This window comes from Rhincodon typus, chromosome 4 (genome assembly GCF_021869965.1).
Source record: "Rhincodon typus isolate 14 chromosome 4, sRhiTyp1.1, whole genome shotgun sequence".
In the NCBI taxonomy this organism is placed as follows: domain Eukaryota; kingdom Metazoa; phylum Chordata; class Chondrichthyes; order Orectolobiformes; family Rhincodontidae; genus Rhincodon; species Rhincodon typus.
This window is the reverse complement of record NC_063335.1, coordinates 34,549,365-34,568,288: the sequence shown is the minus strand read 5'-3', so window position 1 is coordinate 34,568,288 and position 18,924 is coordinate 34,549,365. Positions and strand designations below refer to the sequence as shown.

General features: G+C 41.6%; 1 protein-coding gene across 1 annotated transcript in view; it reads left to right on the top strand.

The window, feature by feature from the left end:
- The window catches only part of angpt1 (angiopoietin 1), a 177,560-nt gene that overhangs the window by 153,215 nt on the left and 5,421 nt on the right, over positions 1 to 18,924 (top strand). The window lies entirely within an intron of this gene.

Genomic DNA, 18,924 nt, shown 5'->3' with positions numbered 1-18,924 from the left:
AAGGTAGAAGATCAGTCAAGATCATATTAAATGGTGGAGCAGCCTCAAGGGACCATATGGTCCATACCAGCTCCTCCTTCTTATGTTCCAAGTATTTGCCTTTATTTGGTGATAATGGTACAATATATGTTAATACAATTACTCAGCAGCCAGCGCCATTTGATTACAGAGTTCTGCTCACCATGGGCAGAATGCTTTTGTCACCACATGACTATATGATTCATCGTTTTACATTCTCAGACAATACCCCATGCAGTAGAGATCTCTGTACTCTTTCAAGAAATGATTATACGCCTGGCAAGTTTCCTCAGTACCATTGATGTTCAAGGGAACAGTTTTGTATGCAATATATCATTCTGTCTGAGTTACGCAATCTGTTTGAGAGGAGTCCATTGCGAGGTTGGTTGCAAGTCACTTAAGTCAATTTAAACCAAACAAACAAAACCATGAATTGACTTCAAGAATTTCACTGACCTGTTATAGAACATAGACACCTGTTATTGGTTGATAAAATTAAATCCAATAATGTGAGCCAGTTAGTAAGTTAAACATTTTTCCAGACTCACCTTCATGTATTTTGACATTGATTTTGCCCAACTCCTTTGATTTTTTCAATTAGATTTTAGCAGAACCTCTGATGTAAATGCACTGGTTATAATGAACTGCAGCACTGCTGTCTCCTACTACACACTGAGAGGGGTTCTGCACTAATAGCCTGAAAAGGAAAAATATAATCTTGATTAAAAATTAAAAGATAAACACTTAAGTGAGTTTAGATTTTAGGTAACAGCACAAGTTTGACATCTTCTGAAGCGCAAATACAAAGTTTAACGCAAAGGTAAGGAAGTGGTAATGCCAATTATGCTGCTTTGGATGAGTGAGTTATTAAAACTCCCCCATTCTTGCCTACAGTAAAGCATCTCTGTTCATTTCATACCTGTAACATATTAATTTTTGTTTCTAAATCCCTGCATTAATTCACACAGAGAGGGTCCCATGACCCTCTGAGATCTCCACACTCCTCAAATTCTGGCCTTTTGAGCATCCTCAATTTTAATTGCTCCATCACTGTAAGTCATGCTTCATTTCCCAAAGCCCTAAAGATTAGCATTACCACCCTAAACCTTTCTACCTTTTTCTCCTCCTTTAACATTGCTCCTTAAAAGCTGCACAATTAACCTGATTTTGGTCACGTGACCCTAATGTCTCCTCAAATTTGACTTGGTCAAATTTTGTCCAATAGCTCTCCTGTGAATTACCTTGGGATGTTTTATTCTGTTAAAGGTGCCATGTAGATGTAAGTCGTCATTGCTGCAATATGGCACTGAAAACTCACTATCTGACCGAGGGGCACAACCAGATAATCATTCTCTGCTTTATACCTGGAAAATTACCCCTTTAAGTATGCACATCATCAATTTGCATTTGTGCTACAAATTTTCCATGAATCAGATACAGAATTCACAAAACTGTTCACATTGACTCAATCAGTTTTGGCACACAGAGATAACATCAGTTAGGAAAAATATCTACTGCAATAGTGGCAGAAAAACAATTGTAACCATGATTGATTCAAGCATTCACTAATGAGCCACAAGGCATTGGCTAGACAATTAGAGTGTCATGTACAATAAAGTCTAAGTGTTTGGATTGCTGTGGCTCCCTGGACACTTCATTGAGACTCATTCCAACTGATTGACGTGTCAGATAGGAGCAAGCATTTCAAATCTTTCTGTTAATAAATACATCCTGGCAACTACTTCCAAACTCCTGAAGCCCAATTACAAGAGAAAGAAAAATTACCATTTTTTTGGGTGAAAAGCTAATCTGCTAAAAGCATGTAGTTGGAAGGCGGAAACATTGCCAAGACATCAGAAAAGATGTAGAGCTTTATTTATCAATTGTAGAAAGGAATAGGTTTTGGCTCCAGAACCAGGTTCTGTTTTATTCTTCTAGCCTGGGGCAGACAGTTGGCAGACCAGAGTTTGAACCAAGACATCTGGTATTTTATTTCTGACCTTTCAACCTTATTGTAGCATTTGGTAGATACAAGTCTTTATGCAGTGTAATTTCACACTTCCCTTCTTTTTGCTGTTACTATTGATTTCAAATACCTTGAGCACTTGTGAAAGTCTTGGAGTGTTCAGACACAAATTCCATTGTATTTAAGAACATGTCAATTAACACCAAGCGTAGCCCAGTTCAAATACAGAATAATAACAGACCTGGCAATCTTTCTCTTAATCTGTTAGACCTCATCATGATGTGGTGATGCTCCTTTCTTTCCCTTTATATCTCATACGTGAAATATTACACAATTTCAGAGCTACAGTCAGTGATCTGGTTGTAAAATGAACTCAAAATACCAGTCATTTTCTGGATTAAATGTTTTGCTCATTTCTGCTTGAAACTATTTGCATATTGCTGAATGCAAAATTTCCCATGAGCCAACACAATCTAACAGTGTTTTGCAATTCGATGAATTTTTTCTCCCGAACATTAAGAACAATATTTGATTATATTTAAGAATGGTAACTTGGTGCAGGTTTATCACTGGGGCAGAAAATGAGTTTATCACAAAAATAAGCTTTTAAAACCAACGGTTCTAATCCTGTGATTTTAAAATCACTGCCAATACTATAAACTATCCAGAACCATTTACTACTTTTGCTGCAAGAATTGAAATTGCTGCAAAAGTTCAGCAGGTCTGGCAGTATCTATGGAGAGAAATCAGAATTAACGTTTCGGGTCCAGTGGCCCTTCGTCAGAACTCAGATTTCCAGAAATTTCTGTTCTTCTTTCTGACTTCCAGCATCTGCAGTTATTTCAATTTTTACTACTTTTGCAGGTTTATTCATGAATTAGATACTTGACAAGACTTAAAAGCTTTTAAGATGTGCCTATTGGCGCCCTTGCACCTGAAAAGAATGTTAATTTTTGCACACTTTTCCAACATCCCACAAATGGCCCCAAATATCTGTAAGTTGATCTGGGCTTGGCCATTTTTTGGGGGCGGGGCTGGTTTCATAAGACCATAAGATATAGGAGCAGAAATTAGGCCATTCAGCCCACTGAGTCTGCTCCGTCATTCAATCATGGCTGATAAGTTCCTCAACCCCATTCTCCTGCTTTCTCCCCATAACCCTTGATCCCCTTGATAATCAAGAACCTATCTATCTCAGTCTTAAATGTACTCAAATGACCTGGCCTCCACAACCTTCTGTGGCAGTGAATTCCATAGATTCACCGCTCTCTGGGTGAAGTAGTTTCTCCTTATCTCCGTTCTAAAAGGTCTTCCCTTTACTCTAAGGCTGTGCCCTTGGGTCCTAGACTCTGCTACCAATGGAAGCATCTTCCCAACATCCACTTTGTCCAGGCTATTCAGTATTCTGAAAGTTTCAATTAGATCCTCCCTCATCCATCTAAACTCCAATGAGTATAGACTCAGAGTCCTCAAACGTTCCTCACATATTAAGCTTTCCATTCCTGGGACCATTTTTGTGAACTTCCTCTGAACCCAATCCAGGGCCAGTACATCCTACCTGAGATATGGGGCCCAAAACTGCACGCAATACTCCAAATGTGGCCTGACCAGACCCTTATAAAGCCTCAGTAGTACATCCCTCCTTTTATATTCAAGTCCTCTCAAAATAAATGCCAACATTACATTTGCCTTCCTGACTGCTAACTCAACCTGCAAGTTTACCTTGAGAGAATCCTGGACTAGAACTCCGAAGACTCTTTGCACTTCAGACTTCTGGATTTTCTCCCCATTTAGAAAATAGTCCATGTTTTTATTCTTCTTACCAAAGTGCATGACCTAAGGCATGTCTTTTCAAAAAAAAAGGTGCAAAAGACGATTTGCACTGCAAGAACCTGCCTTTGAAATCCCACAGACTTTTGAATCACTATGGTTGATTTTAGGCATTGCCAAAATCCAAAGTATACTCGTGGATACTCAGGTTCTGGTGCATTTCCTGTCAGCACCATACTTGACTTCCAATTATCATGGTTCTGTCATACGTTCTGTGCCAACAATTTGCAGTATAACCTGACAAACCCATCTTTATAATGGAACACACAAATCACACACAATTTGGCTGATGGGTTCCTGGCATTTTCTCCAAATGCTTTATTGAAATCCTTTCATTCTATTTGTGTATCATTGAACCATTCACAAATGAGGCAATCAGAAATAAGGCACAGCTCTTTTGTCTGTCCCTGGGCAAAAATCTGGCCAGCATTTATTTTCCGTGGAAACTTAGACTTTGCTCTTTGTCTTACTGTAACTCTGGTGTTAACCCATACAACATTGATTAAAATACCATCAGTTAGAAAGAGGTGGTTTACTGCTGTAACAATAAACATGATACCAAAGCTTTTCTTCTTGCACTCATCAGGACAAATGCAAGAATGCCAGATTTCAAAGGGATGAACAATTTATGGTACATGAGAAAAAAGGGGCAGATTGATTGGCAAATCAGCTCTGATTGGTTGAGGTGTTACCACTGGACTGCACCAGCGAATTATTGTCCCCTTGCTCTTGTTTAATTCAACAAAGGCACAGTGTGTGGACACGTTCCTTTTTACTGCAGAGAACAGGCCTGCACGTGAATATCTGTAATTTCTAGCAGATGTAAGTGAGTCACATTGGGAGCTCAACTGATCATCCTAAATTAATTCTTTGCTTAAAGGTGAGGTTTTTGTCTTATATTTTCATTTGAACCCAAAGTTACTACAATATACTCACTAGCTAGTACTCCATCTCTGAATCAGGAGGTTGTTCAGGTCTTAATCTGGAATGTAGAGCATAAAATCTAGGCTGACACTCCCAGTGCAGTACTGAGTGAGTGCTGAATTGTTAGAGATGTTATATTTCACATGAGGCATTAAAACAAAACCCCATCTGTCCACTCAGCTTGTTTATCAGATTCCATGGCACAGTTTTGAGGAACATCAGTGGAATTCTCACTGGTGCCCTGACCAGTATTTATTGCTCAATAATTATCAACACACATTATCTGACCATTATCTTATTGTGGTTTGGGGGCACTTGCTATGCAGGAAGTAATTGCCCAACATTACAGCTGTGAGTGCTCATCAAAAGTACTGTAAAGAATCTTTCATTTTCTGAAATTTGGAAAACAATATAGTTTAATGGAAGCCCTGTCAGCAATCATAATTTTTTTCAATCTGCTCAATTATCTTCTCACGGCAGAATCCTCTAGCCCAGAAATGATGTAGGCATTGGAGAGAAAATTGGGAGAATTCTGTGAGATTGGCAGTGAGCTGTTTCCTGACAATGAGAGCAAGAAGAGCCTCATTTTCCAAGAAAGTGTTGAATAGTGGGATGAGATACTTAATAGTGAGTGGCAAGAGGCCTATTTGCATCAATAAACATACACTAAAATCCTAATTTAACATCACCATAAATGTTGGTGTCAGGGTAAGTATTTGTTGCTCATCCCTAATTATTCTTGAGAAGGGTGAACCACTATCTTGAACTGCTGTCTTCTATGCAATTTAGCTACACAGTGCTGTTAGGAAGGGAATCCCAGAGTTTTGACCCAAGGACAGTGAGGATCAGTGATACAATTCCATGTCTTGCATCAGCCAGTTTGCAACATGGAGTTTGTAAAATAGCAAGAACCGCTGAATGCTATTGCATGTAAGATAGTTTTTAACCATGTTATCAGTTTTTAAAAAATGTATACATTCTAAAACATGCTCAATACTTAAGCAAACATGAATTGCTATGAATTGACACTGGATGAGCTTCCCTATTTTGTTACGGTTCCAGACAGGAGAGCCTGTTGAGCTCCTGGGTGAGGAGGGATGAACTGGCTCCTATTGATTATTCACCCTCCCCTTGGTTAACTGCAACACAGTTGATCTACAAAGATCTCTTCCCTTTTGGATACCTTTCTTCCAGACCTAAATGAGTCAATTTAACCAGGCTTTCTTGAATAAATGAAAAGGGTGAGTTTATTAATTATCAAATGCAAGAAACAAAAATAACACAACATACATGCACACAAATTAGAAATAAGATGTGGATCCCAGAGTATAAAAGTTTAAAATACAATGCATAGATCAACCTCTGAGTGGTTTGTGAAGAGCAGATGGTTGAACATTACAGTCATTGCAGTGGAGATTATCGGTAACATTGACATTCAGAGATGAACCGTCAGCTTCATGATCCTTAGCTTAGCAGATAGGTCGGGTTTCTTGGTTTTCTAGCCAGTTTCTTTGTCCTAATTCCTTTATTTAACTGGTTTGCAGCTCTCAGAGTAAAGAGTGTTTTTACCTACAATGCACAGAAACCAGGGGATAGTTCTTTGACTGTAACCTTCAAATCCTGCTGGTGGGATCTTCCATTTCAGTGTCTGAGCCTGGAGGTAGGGTGGAAGTGGAATCTCTGCACCCAGAGTTGGAGGGGGAAGAGTAGCAGGTCAGATTTTGTCTCGCGATCACACAGTTCTCAACTCATTACATCTGTGATTCGATGCTTAAGTTGAAAAGCGAATATTATAGGTCAGGCGATCAGGGTCAAAGGTCCCCTGGTAGCATATTGAAAGTCCGGACAGACTTTGATTCACTGTAAGCAAAAGGATCACTCAGACTGTGACATCCCCCTAGAAATGTCTTAGTCAATGCAGAAATTAGCTGCTCAGTGATGCCCTGCAATAGGCTCTGCTCCAGGCCATCCAAGAAAAGTGGGAGATCCTTTTCCACCAGGACTGCAGCAGGAGATCCTTCCATCTGAACAAGGGAGCCAGGCAAAGGTAAAAAGCACAAGTCAGTGCACGGGTACCCCATGAGAGAATCCAGATTCAATGCAGGAAAAGATGAATGTCTCCTGTGCTCTCAAGGATTATTGGCACAGCCTACTTATTGAAAACTAACTCTCATAGGGGCATCACTCAATCTAACGCTGCCACTTTTGAGGACTGTTAGAGAGGACATTCACACACACAAGCCTTAGTGCCAGATAGAGTATATGCACTGAACGGGTGCCAATCGCCTCACGCTGTCAAAGGCCTCCCAGTTCCTGGACAGTGCTATAATCTTAGGTGGGCTTAGGCCCTGAACCATCTATTCATGCTCATGAACTGCTCATCTCCGTGGTGATGACCAATGTGTTCAATCCTTCCCCTGTTATCCTCCAGTTCCATCTCATTATCTTTACCCAACTTGCAATTTCTGTCACCTGTTTGCGTTGAACTGCTCCCTGTTTCCACTGACCCCATCCCAGTTTATTTTGATTTTCCTATTCCATCCTGCCACCCCTTACTGAGCCACTAACTATCCACATGCCAATGTCTGTCCTGAGCTTGATCCCGCTCACTCCTGAGGTGACCTGCAGCCTCACTCGCCATGAATCCTCATTTCCCCCAATCCTCCCACAGCATGAGACCTTCATTCAGGAACTTCCTCCCCATCACAATCAACTCCTCCCGCTGACTGGCGCTTATCCCCTCTGATGCTCAATGCATGTTCAAACACCCAGGTATAACATTTGTTGGCACTGACCATGCCCTGGACACCCAGCTCTGGTGCATAATCCCCAGCCATCAAGTCTGGATGCATGACAGATACATGCTCCCATGTCCATCTTTCCACCTTGCGGGGGGAGGTGATGGCCTCATGGTATTATCACTGGACTTTTAATCCAGAGATCCAAGTAATTTTCTGGGGACCCAGATTTGCATCCCGCCACAGCAAATGGTGGAATTTGAATTCAGTACAAATCTGGAATTAAGAGTCTAATGATGTCCACAAATTCATTGTTGATTATCAAGAACAAAACCCATCGGGTTCACTAATGTCCGTTAAGGAAGCAAACTGCCATCCTTACCTGGTCTGGCCTATGTGTGACTGCAGACCCACAGCAATGTGGTTGACAATTAGGGATGGGCAATAAATGCTGGCCTACCTTGCGATGCTCTCACCCCATGAATAAATAAATAAAAAGCAATGGATGGACAGTATCCTGCCCTTCCTCAGGCAATGATCCTCCTTTCCTCACTCCTCCCTCTGGAGTGCTGTCATTGCTCCAGCCTGCATCAGGGTGACAGCCAGCCTGCTGCCTTGTGCTGTCTTCCCTCTGCTTGGTGAACATACGTCATAACTAATCATTCACATTGACTCCAAGTCCTATTGCTCTCAAGGACAAAGTAGCAAGCACTTACTGCAAGGTCTGGGCACAGGCCACAGTCACCAGATGCCGACCTCTGATACACAGCCGGGTTTCTGAAGGCATGGATTTCTCTGTGGAAGGGAATCTGTTTGGGACAGGCCATTTCATTGTGGTAAGTTGTGGTTTAATTGAGATGCAAATGCCAGCAGAAAATAAAAAGGAAAAGGAAATAAAATATTTTAAATTTTAAAGTTTGCGATATTTAAAATCACCGAGAAGAATTCACTACCTGTTGGAGTGAGATTGCGCGATTCAAATAGTTCCCTTTCTGGTTCACATGGGTTGACATTGTCTTAACAATTGTCATCTTGATAAAATTGTTAAATTTTGAGCTTTAACTTTCTGTGGTGGGTTTATTTTGTAATTAATGTCTCAATAAGTTTTTAAAAGATTGAGGGCGAGAGACTGTTTGCAGGGAGTAAATGGACAAGAAGTTCTGGGGAAACAAGGTAATGATTTCAGCCTGACTCAATCACCCAGATGTTTAGAAGCCTCAAATTCTTCAATAGAAAGCAACATGTTTAGTTTTGTGTGCTTGTTCTCACTACAGCTCTTCTATTTGTATCTCATAAAGAAAACACAGGAAAATAGAAATAAAAGTGACCAATAGCCTTTCCTCCTCACGGCCATTACTGTTTAAAAATGCAGAAAAGTCATATAAAAGGTAATGTGGCACATCAGCATGACACCAACCATGTTCCACATTGTCCTCAGTAGTAGTAATTTTCAATCACCCTCAATGAACCAATTGATTGTCCATGACTCTTTATCATACACATTTGGCACTGAGAGATTTGAGATATGTTTGGATCGTCTAATAATGTATTTTGTGCCATTATTCAAGAAGAGAGCAAGGGACAAACTAGGAAACTACAGGCTAAACTCAGTGGTGGGGAAACTGTTGGATGCAAGCAATTCTAAGGGACAGAATTAATCTGCATTTGGAGAAGCAGGGATTAATCATGAACAGTCAGCATGGTTTTGTAAAGGGGAGGTCATTTCTGACCAACTTGATTGTATTTTTTGAAGAAGTGTGTAGATGGGGACAATGCATTTGACATACTCTACTCTCACTTCAGCAAAGCTTTTGATAAGGTCCTGCATCGGAGACTGATATTGTAGTTGAGAGCTCATGGGATCCAAGGAAATTTGTCTAATTGGAACCAGAATTGGCTGAGTGGCAGGAAGCAGAGGGTGATGGTTGAAGGTTGTTCTTGGGAATGGAAGCCTGTGTCTAGTGAGGCCCCGCAGGGGTCACTGTTGAGGGCCCTTGCTGTTTGTGGCATGTATAACTGTTTTAGATTTGACTGTAGAAGGGTTGATCAGTAAGTTCACAGATGATATAAAAATTAGTGTTGTGGGAAATAGTGAGGAGGCAAGCCTTAGATTATGGGAGGATGTAGACAGGCTGGTCAGATGGGTCAAATCAGTGTCAAATAGAATTCAGTCCAGATAAGTGTGAGGTGATTCACTTGGACAGGACAAACAAAACAAAGGAATATATAGGGATCAGTAGGACGTTGGGAAGCACCAAGGATCAGAGGGACCTGATGCTTTTTTTAATTCATTCACAGGATGAGGGTGTTGCTGGCTAGGCAGCATTTATTGTCCATCCCTAATTGCCCCAGAGGGCAGTTAAGAGCCAACCACATTCCTGTGGGTCTGGAGTCACATGTAGGCCAGACCAGGTAAGGATGGCAGTTTCCTTCCCTAAAGGACATTTGTGAACCAGATGGGTTTTTCTGATAATTGACATTGGATTCAAGGTCATCATTAGATTCTTAATTCCAGATACTTCATTGAATTCAAATTCCACCATCTGCCATGGTGGGATTCAAACCCAGGTCCCCAGAACATTATCTGGATCTCTGGATTAATGGTCCAGTGATAGTACCACTAGGCCATCGCCTCCCAATGTCCTGGACCTGGACACTACGGGACATTTTAGCATAGCTAATCCACTTGCACATCTTTGGACTGTGGGAGGAAACCCACAAAGACACAGGGAGGAAGTGCAAACTCCACACAGACAGTTGCCCGCAGGTGGTGTGTGTATCCACCGATCCCTTAAGGTAGTGGGACAGGTGGATAAAGTGTTTAAGAAGTCACATGGGACATTTTCCTTTATTAACGGAAGTAGAGGAGACAAATGTATAAAACGTATAAAATTAAGAGGTATAGACAGGGTAGGCAGGGAGAACCATTTCCCCTTGGTGGAGGGAATCAATGACTGGAGATATAGATTTAAGGTAAGGGACAGGAGGTTTAGAGGGGACGTGAGAATTTTTTGTTCACCCAGACCGTGGTGGGAATATAGAACTTACTGCCTGCAGGGATGGTAGAGGCAGTAAAAGACGGTGTGAGAAAAGCTATATCAGATTTTTTAAAAAAAAATCTAATTTTGCAGTTGCCTCCTCACTCTTCCTTTTCATCTTATACCTTGTGTCGTGCATTGTACATATTTGAAGGAGCAGAGAGGCACATGAGGGCAGCTTCAGATTAATAACTTCTTGGGGCTTTTTCCATTCACTTGCCAAAGGAAGATCAGCCAGTCCACACTTGACACTTGACCAAAGGTATTGCAGGAAAGTGGCACCTTGTGCCTGCAGCTTTCTTCTCTAATTTTAGAGTAGTTTTTTCACACTCCTATCCATGTTAGGATAGCATCTACCTAGACCCCACCCCCTCCCCTCCTCTGCATTAAAATGCTCCACTCCCCTCCTTTCATCCCCACAATTCATCCGGTCCACACTTCTCCTCCCCTATTTTCCACATCCCTTCTCTGCTTTCTTCTCTTCTCTTCTCTTCTCTTCTCTTCTCTTCTCTTCCCTTCTCTTTTCTTCTCTTCTCTTCCCTCTCTTCTCTGCTCTACTCTTCTCATCTTCACTCATATGCTCTCCTTGCTCCCTGTCTGGATCCAGTCATATCCCTCTCTCTAATACAATGTGCAGCAAATCCCACACTTACTCAGGACTCGCAAGCATCCATCATTGAAGACCAGCCATTCATTGAAAACTACTTCTCAAATAACTTAGCTGCAGCTGAAAGTTAATGGAATAAAAAAGGTGAAGGTCTAAAAGTACCAATCCACTTGAAAGCAGATTGTTCATTTCCAAGGTGGTAATATTTCTAGTTTGACACATTTGCCTCTCATTAATCCACCATTCTGGTCCAGTTAGGAATACTGGGCTGTTGTTTGCCTGCTGTTTACTCTCTATATATAACTGAGTCCTCACCTTCTGTCACACCCTTCGCAAGATTTCTTTGCTGCTCCACTCTTACTTATTAGAAGGAAGGATAACTACCTTCAAATGAAGGCAAGCAAAGTGACAACAGCTCTCCTGACGTCATGAGTAAATGCCTGTGGTCATTGCCTGCTTGGGTTTCCTCTTGAAGTTGACCACTTCTAAACAATTTTCAGATAATTTATCAAGTTTGTTAAGAATCAGCAGTTTAGGTATGGCACAGAGATAGTAGGAACTGCCGATGCTGGAGTCTGAGAATAACAAGGTGTAGAGCTGGATGAACACAGCAGGCCAGGCAGCATCAGAGGAGCAGGAAAGCTGACGTTTCGGGTGTAGACCCGTCTTCAGAAATATGGGTGGGGAAGGGGGTTCTGAAATAAATAGCGAGAGGGGGGGACGATGATAGAAGGTGGATAGAGGAGCAGATAGGTGGAGAGAAGACGGACAGGTCAAGGAGGCGGGGATGAAGTTGGTAAAAGTGAGTGTAGGTAGGGAGTTGGGATGGGGGTTGTTCAGTGAGGAGGGAGGGGTGGGTAGGTGGGAGGGAAGACAGACAGGTCAAGGAGGCGGGGATGGGGCTAGTAGATAGGAAGTGGGGGTGGGGGTTGGTCAGTGAGGTGGGAGGAGCGGATAGGTGGGAGAAAAGACGGACAGGTCATGGAGGCAGGGACGAGTTGGGCTGGTCTTGGGATGAGGTCGGGGGTGGGGAGATTTTGAAGCTTGTAAAGTCCACATTGAGACCATTGGGCTGTAGGGTTCCCAAGCGGAATATGAGATGCTGTTCCTCCAGCCTTTGGGTGGCATCGTTGTGGCACTGGAGGAGGCCCAGGATGGACATGTCGTCCAAGGACTGGGAGGGGGAGTTGAAATGGTTCGCGACTGGGAGGTGTTGTCGTTTGTCATGAACCGAGCGTAGGTGCTCCACAAAGCAGTGGTCTATGATACATGTTTTAATTGGACAAAGAAAAGAACTATACAGCCAGTCACCGCCGAGAACACTTTCCTGATCCCAAAGCCATTCTATAGAATGGAGAAGCAGAAGTGGTGCGTCCCAACAGAATGGAGTGATGGGGTGGGGTATTCGTCATTGATGTTTCACAGCCCTTGCGTTCTTGGTGCTCTTCCGTTGAACTCCCAGTCTTCTCCCCAGGAAGGTGATGGTTTGTCCACCTGAATCCCCTACTCCCAGCCCTCTCTTTCTCTCTCTCTCTATCTATCTCTCCATCCACCAAGTCATGTTCATGTACCTCATAATGAGGACTGGCAATCTATGCTATGTCACCTGTCTGAACCCTTTCATAGGATAGAATAGAATAAAACAGAATGGAATCCCTGCATTGTGGAAGCAGGCCATTCAGCCCATCAAATCCATACAACCAGACCCACCCCTCTACCCTATCCCTGTAACCCTGCATTTCCCCTGGCTAATCCAACTAGCCTGCACATCCCTGAACATTGTTGTGCAATTTCCCATGGCCAATCCACCTAATTAGCACGTCTTTCGCCTGTGGGAGGAAACTGGAGCACCCAGCAGAAACCCATGCAGACATGTTCGACCAATGACCATGGGCAGTTGCTCATGATGTCAGGACAGCTGTTGTCCCCTTCCTCGTCTCCATTTGAAGGTAGTTGCCTTTCCTTCTAAATCTGCAAGTCCTAATTCTCTGGGCACTGGGTTGATTTGAGGGCAGTGTGGCACTTGACAAACCTTTGACATCAACTCAATAGAGCAATATGACCTCAGTGATTCTTATACCTTTACCTTTGTTTCCCTATTTGTAGAAGGCTAGTTAATGCTATGCACTGGGAATGCTAACTATGAAATATCAAAATAATTCAATTTTAAAGAGGACCCCAATTTCTGACACCATCCGTGTTTAACACTGAATTCCTGTTCCTCCGCTCCATTGCTCTGTATCACTGATCGGTCTGAGCCTTGAATTCACATCCTGGTCCCAGGAACCAGCATCCAGAGGTCAGGAGCCTATCAACTTAAAGAAAGGAGTTACTCAGTCTCCCCAGCGTTCATGTGTAAAAAACAAGGAAAATGAATCAGCATTCTTGATCATCCAATTCATTATTCAGCTATCTTCTCCTCCTCAGATGTTCATTTCGGTATAGAGTGGGGACTGACTATGATGAGCTGAGATGTCTGTGTAGTCAAATATAACCAGACTCTTGAGTTAAATTCCAGGAAAGTGCAGGTAAAGTCATACACAGTAAACTGTTAACATTTTTAGGGAGTTTAGGAGTGCTGAGGAAAATGGACAGCAAAAAGGAACTGGCTTGGATGAGGCAGAATTTGAATTCATGTAGAGATGCTATTGTAGAACTGTAAAACTGTGGATTATGGATTAATCTTCGGTAAATGTAATAGAATAGCAAATGCTTCCATTTGTCTGCAATACCCTTGCAATGAATTACTCCTCTGCCTCTGACCTCACCCAGGAGAGAAACTGCTAATTCTGGGAAATGCTGACATTTCAAAGCTTGATAAATGACTGGCTCTGTGCCTTCTGATCATCGAGGGTCATATAGGTTTCGAATATTTGTTTGGATTAAAGTGCTAGTTTATTTCTAATCGCAAACTGATTTATCATCACATGAGCAATTGATTAATTATTTATGAAATGACATAGACCATTTTTACTAATATCAACAGTATTACTTTAGGCTAGTCTATCCTTTTCTTGTTTTTCCCACATTCTGTCTGTTATTTAGAGCTGGGTGATTTACAACTATAGTAAATACAACAAACACAGCGTAGAGTCAATATTGAACATTAGATTGCAGTATCACAAAGGAGGGAAATGCCGCAATCATCAGTCCTGGGAAACATCTTACCACTATTGGATTATTTCCTTGTGTTACTGAGGCATTAGAAATTTACAGCATCAATATTTACTTTTTGATGATTCAACTTTGGAACAATCTCAGTCTTCACAGCTTTTAAACAAGGCCTTACTAAATAATAGGGTACCTTCCTCCCTCCGTTTTTCACTATTTGCTCAGTGGTAACATTTGCTTTTGGAGTCAGATGGTCCAAGTCCTATTTCAGAGTCTTGAGTACACAGTCTGGGCTATCACTCCCAATGTTGTCCTGGGAGGATGCTCCATCGTCTTTTGGGAAAGATATTAAATGAAGAAAAGTTGTTTTCCTTTCAGGTAAATTGTTAAAGATCCCATGACATTATTTGAAGAAGTTGTCCCTGGCCAATATTTATCGCTCAATTAACATCACTAGAAACAGATGAGTTGGACATTTTTGCATTTCCCTCAACTAGATTTTGGGAAAGCTGAAACTGTTGTGTTCAGCTGTCACCACAAACTCTACTCCCTAGTCACTGACACCCCCCAGCCCTACCGCAAAGCTCCATATGCAACCTTGATGCCATATTAAACTCTTAAGATGAAGTCTGGACCACTCAGTTGGGCCATCCCTAAGCATGCCTCTTTCCACCTCCATTAAGGATTACCAACTCAGAGTGCAGCTATTGCTATGAGACTGTTGTCTCGGAAAATGCTAATGTTATGAATTGACTTTTAACTTGATATTCCCAAATTTATGCGCAATAAAGCTACCTTTGTTTTTATTTTATTGCAGGTGAAAGGAGTGCCCATAGTGTCTCTTCCACCAATGTGTATAATGTGAAATATAATGAAAAATACACTAAAAGGAAATAACACACCAGATTTCATTCCGTTCAAATGATTTATTCTGCAAATTAACCACAATCTTTACAGTATACAGCTAAGGTCAGGGTTGTAACAGAGCACTTTTGACATCAGGGTTTGGCCTCTCGATTTCTAACTTCCTAGTTCTCTAACTTCTCCTTCTCTTGTGACTGCAGAGGTGATGGCTTAGTGATATTATCACTAGACTATTAATCCAGAAATCCAGCTCATATCTGGGAACCGGGATTCCAATCCTACTATGGCAGATGGTGGAATTTGAATTCATAACAAACCTGAAATTAAACGGCGAATGATGATCATGAATCCATTGTCGATTGTCGGAAAAAGTCATCTGGTTCACCAATGCTATTTAGGGAAAGAAACTGCCATCCTTACTTGGTCTGGCCTACATGTGGCCCACAGCAATTTGATTGACTCTGGGCAATTAGGGATGGGCAATAAATGCTGGCCCAGCCAGTGATGGTCACATCCCATGAATCAATTAAAAAAAACTTTATGTTCACTCAGTGCCAAGCTCAGCACCAGTGGATGATGCCAGGCAGTGCAGTATACATGCACCTTCACAACATGATCATTGTATATCACAGTCCTGTGGCTGCATAGGGATGCTGCCTTCAAGTACAATTACCTTTCAGTGAAGTGTCACCATGATTTTGAGGATGAATCCACTCATCTCCCAGCCTTTCGGGAGGTTTGACAAGCGTACCTCCAAAACATCTCCCTCAGCATTTACCTCAACTCACCTGCTGCTGAAACCCACATCCTTGCCTTTACTAACTCTGGCCTTGACTATTCCAACACTCTGCAGGCCAGCTTCACACATTCTACCCTCTCCGGCCAGTCAAATTCACTGCCTGTGCCCAAACTTGCACCAAGCGCTGCTCATTTATCACCCTGTGATTACTGATCTACATCAGTCACCACAAATTTCATCCTCATTTTCAAATACCTTCATGGTCTTGCACTTTCCCCCTCCACATGATCTTGTCTGACCCCACAAGCCACCAAGATCTCTGCACTCCTCAACTCTGAGCATCCCAAATTTTAACCACTCCACCATTGGTGACCATTCCTGGTGGACTCAAAGCTCTAGCATTTGTCTCTAAATCTTTCCATCCCTCTGCCTGCCTTTTCCTCCTTGAAGATTTTGCTTAAAACCTACATCTTTGACTAAGTTTTGATCACCTACCCTTTAGTGGTAGTGTCAAATTTTGTTTTATAATCCCTCCTGAGAATGGAATGTTTTATCATCTTAAAGGTGCTAAATAAATGCATATTGTTGCTGTTTTTGGAATCTTACTATAAAAGTTGCCATGTTTCCTGTACAACAGTGACTACAAAAAAAAATTTAATTAGCTGAAAAAACAAGTAGCGATGTCCCAAGTTTGTAAAAGGTTATGGAGAAACATACATTCCTTATTTCAGTCTTACTAAATGATTAATTACAGAAGTTGGTTGTCAGTTTTTAATTATCATTACCTCTTATACTAAAGTTTCTTGTATGTTCTTTTCTTCCCTTGGTTTAAGGAAATGAAATTTATCCTGTGCTGCTCTGTGTTACATCTCTCCTCTAGGTTTTATTGGTGCAGAGATCACACTGATTTTTATTGTGGAATTTTGAGTTAACTAGCTCAGTTAATATGTGTAACTGGCATGAGATTATCCTTGTGCCCCACTACATGTAATAATTTCCAGCCAGTTTTCTGAACTTTAAGTGGCTCTACTTTGGTTTAGTGTGTGGAACAAGCCCTATACAGCCTGTGAAAACATGTTTGATTTATTTTTTAATGTGGTTGCAAAATGTTCATGCTCTCTAGAAAAGTCCCTCATTCATTCCATTCATGCCCAAAGACTGATACTTAAAACCACACAATCTCCTCAATCCTCCCCCTCGTCTTCCTCCTTAACCTTGTCCTGGTTCATCTCTGGCATGATGATTGGTGCTGCTCCCTTCCCTACTTCAAAAGCAGCCGTTTGAAAAACTCTACTCCCCAAAGGCCTTTCATTTGAGAGTAAATGTTCTCTCTTTCAACTCTTTGTTTTTCCAAGAAACTGGCCTCTCTGTATGCTTCAATGTTTGGTGATATTGTGTGCTGTTCTTACCTCAGCAGTAGGAAGCTGTCTTCCCTGGAATTCCTGTCCTTTGCCAAGATTTAAACCAAAACTTTCATATTGAATTTTCTTAAATTCTGCAATCATTTTCTCTTTATTGTCACTAGTGTGTCACTTGGTTATAATCAGTGGCTAGTGTGGAATATACTTCAAATGAACAGTGTGTCTACTGCATATGTGGATGATACGCTGGTCAATAAGTATAATGGCTATGAATTAGCTTTAGTCCAGTACATGAAAGCATAGCTAGCTTGATGCACTGTACGTGTGGGTCATCTTTTCCTTGCTTCTTAATCTCTGGTTAAATCAAAAAGAAAGAATTGAATTTCTCAGCACAACCTCAGGATATCCCATAACAGTAATACAGTCACTGCAGTAATGCAGCAAACTCAGCATGAGTTTGCACACAGCAAGGTCCTATAAACAACAATGGGTTAACAACCAGACAATGTTTTTATTTAGTGAAGTTTCTTATAGTGTAAATATAGACTAGGACACTGAAAAAACTTCCTTTGCTGTTCTGAACAATCATAGATATGGGATCTTTTACATCTTTTACAGAGTAATAAATAGTATCTTGGTTTAATATATCACTTGAGAGTCAGCACTTCTGCCAGAGCAGCACTCACTCAGCAAACGATGTCTCTGTTCGTTTTCATCTCTATTTCTCATCTTTGTTCAGGCAACACAGCTGACTGGTGACTGTGCCGGTGATTCAGAGTGAAGGGCTTTCATTCACAATGAAAGATTCTATACTTCTAGTAGTCAAGGTACAACATCTGAATAGGCAGCTGATGTGCAATGTGCTAAGAGTCACGTTGCAGCTGACACAATGTATTAAACGGAACAAGGTTCAATCCAAACCCTAGCTGCCTCCCACTGTGATCAATCACTGTCAGCTTTGCCTTTGGTTCCCAGGTTGTTTTAACTAACTGAACACAGGGACCTATAGTGAACACTAGTTTTACAAGTAATTCAGGCAAACTCTGTCAACTTCATCATGTTTGATACAGTGGAAAATGTACAGGCCATAAACCAAGTATTTCGTTATCACCTGCCTCAATTACAGACAACAGGATGTGTTCCAGCTATTTTAATAAGATCCCTTTTATGTAGCCATCAGATTTCTGGTTTTCTGTGAATGCTAAAGTGGAATAGTTGAAAATTCATCAGGTTTCACCAGGCAAACTGCTCATTATGAGACAACAAGCACCAAGTCCTGGTCACTTATGTGTTCATTTACTTACATTATATCCCACCCTGGCAACGTTACTTTTGAACAAGCACACACATGGAGGAAATTTTAAAATTTCCGTGTTTTCAAATCCCTCCCTGACCTTGGCCCTTCTCTATAATCTCTTCCAGTCCTACAGCTCTCCAAGATGTTGGCACTCTTCCAGTCTGGCCTCTTATGCATCATCTAAGTATCATTCCTCCATTCATGCCTTCAGCTGCCTAGACCCTAAACTCTAGAATTCCTTTCCAGTCCCCTCAGCTTCTCTCTCCTCATTAGGTGATAGATGTCATGACAGGATTTGAGAGATAGTAGGAACTGCAGATGCTGGAGAATCTGAGATAACAAGGTATAGAGCTGGATGAACACAGCAGGCCAAGCAGCATCAGAGGAGCATGAAGGCTGATGTTTCGGGCCTAGACCCTTCTTCAGAAATG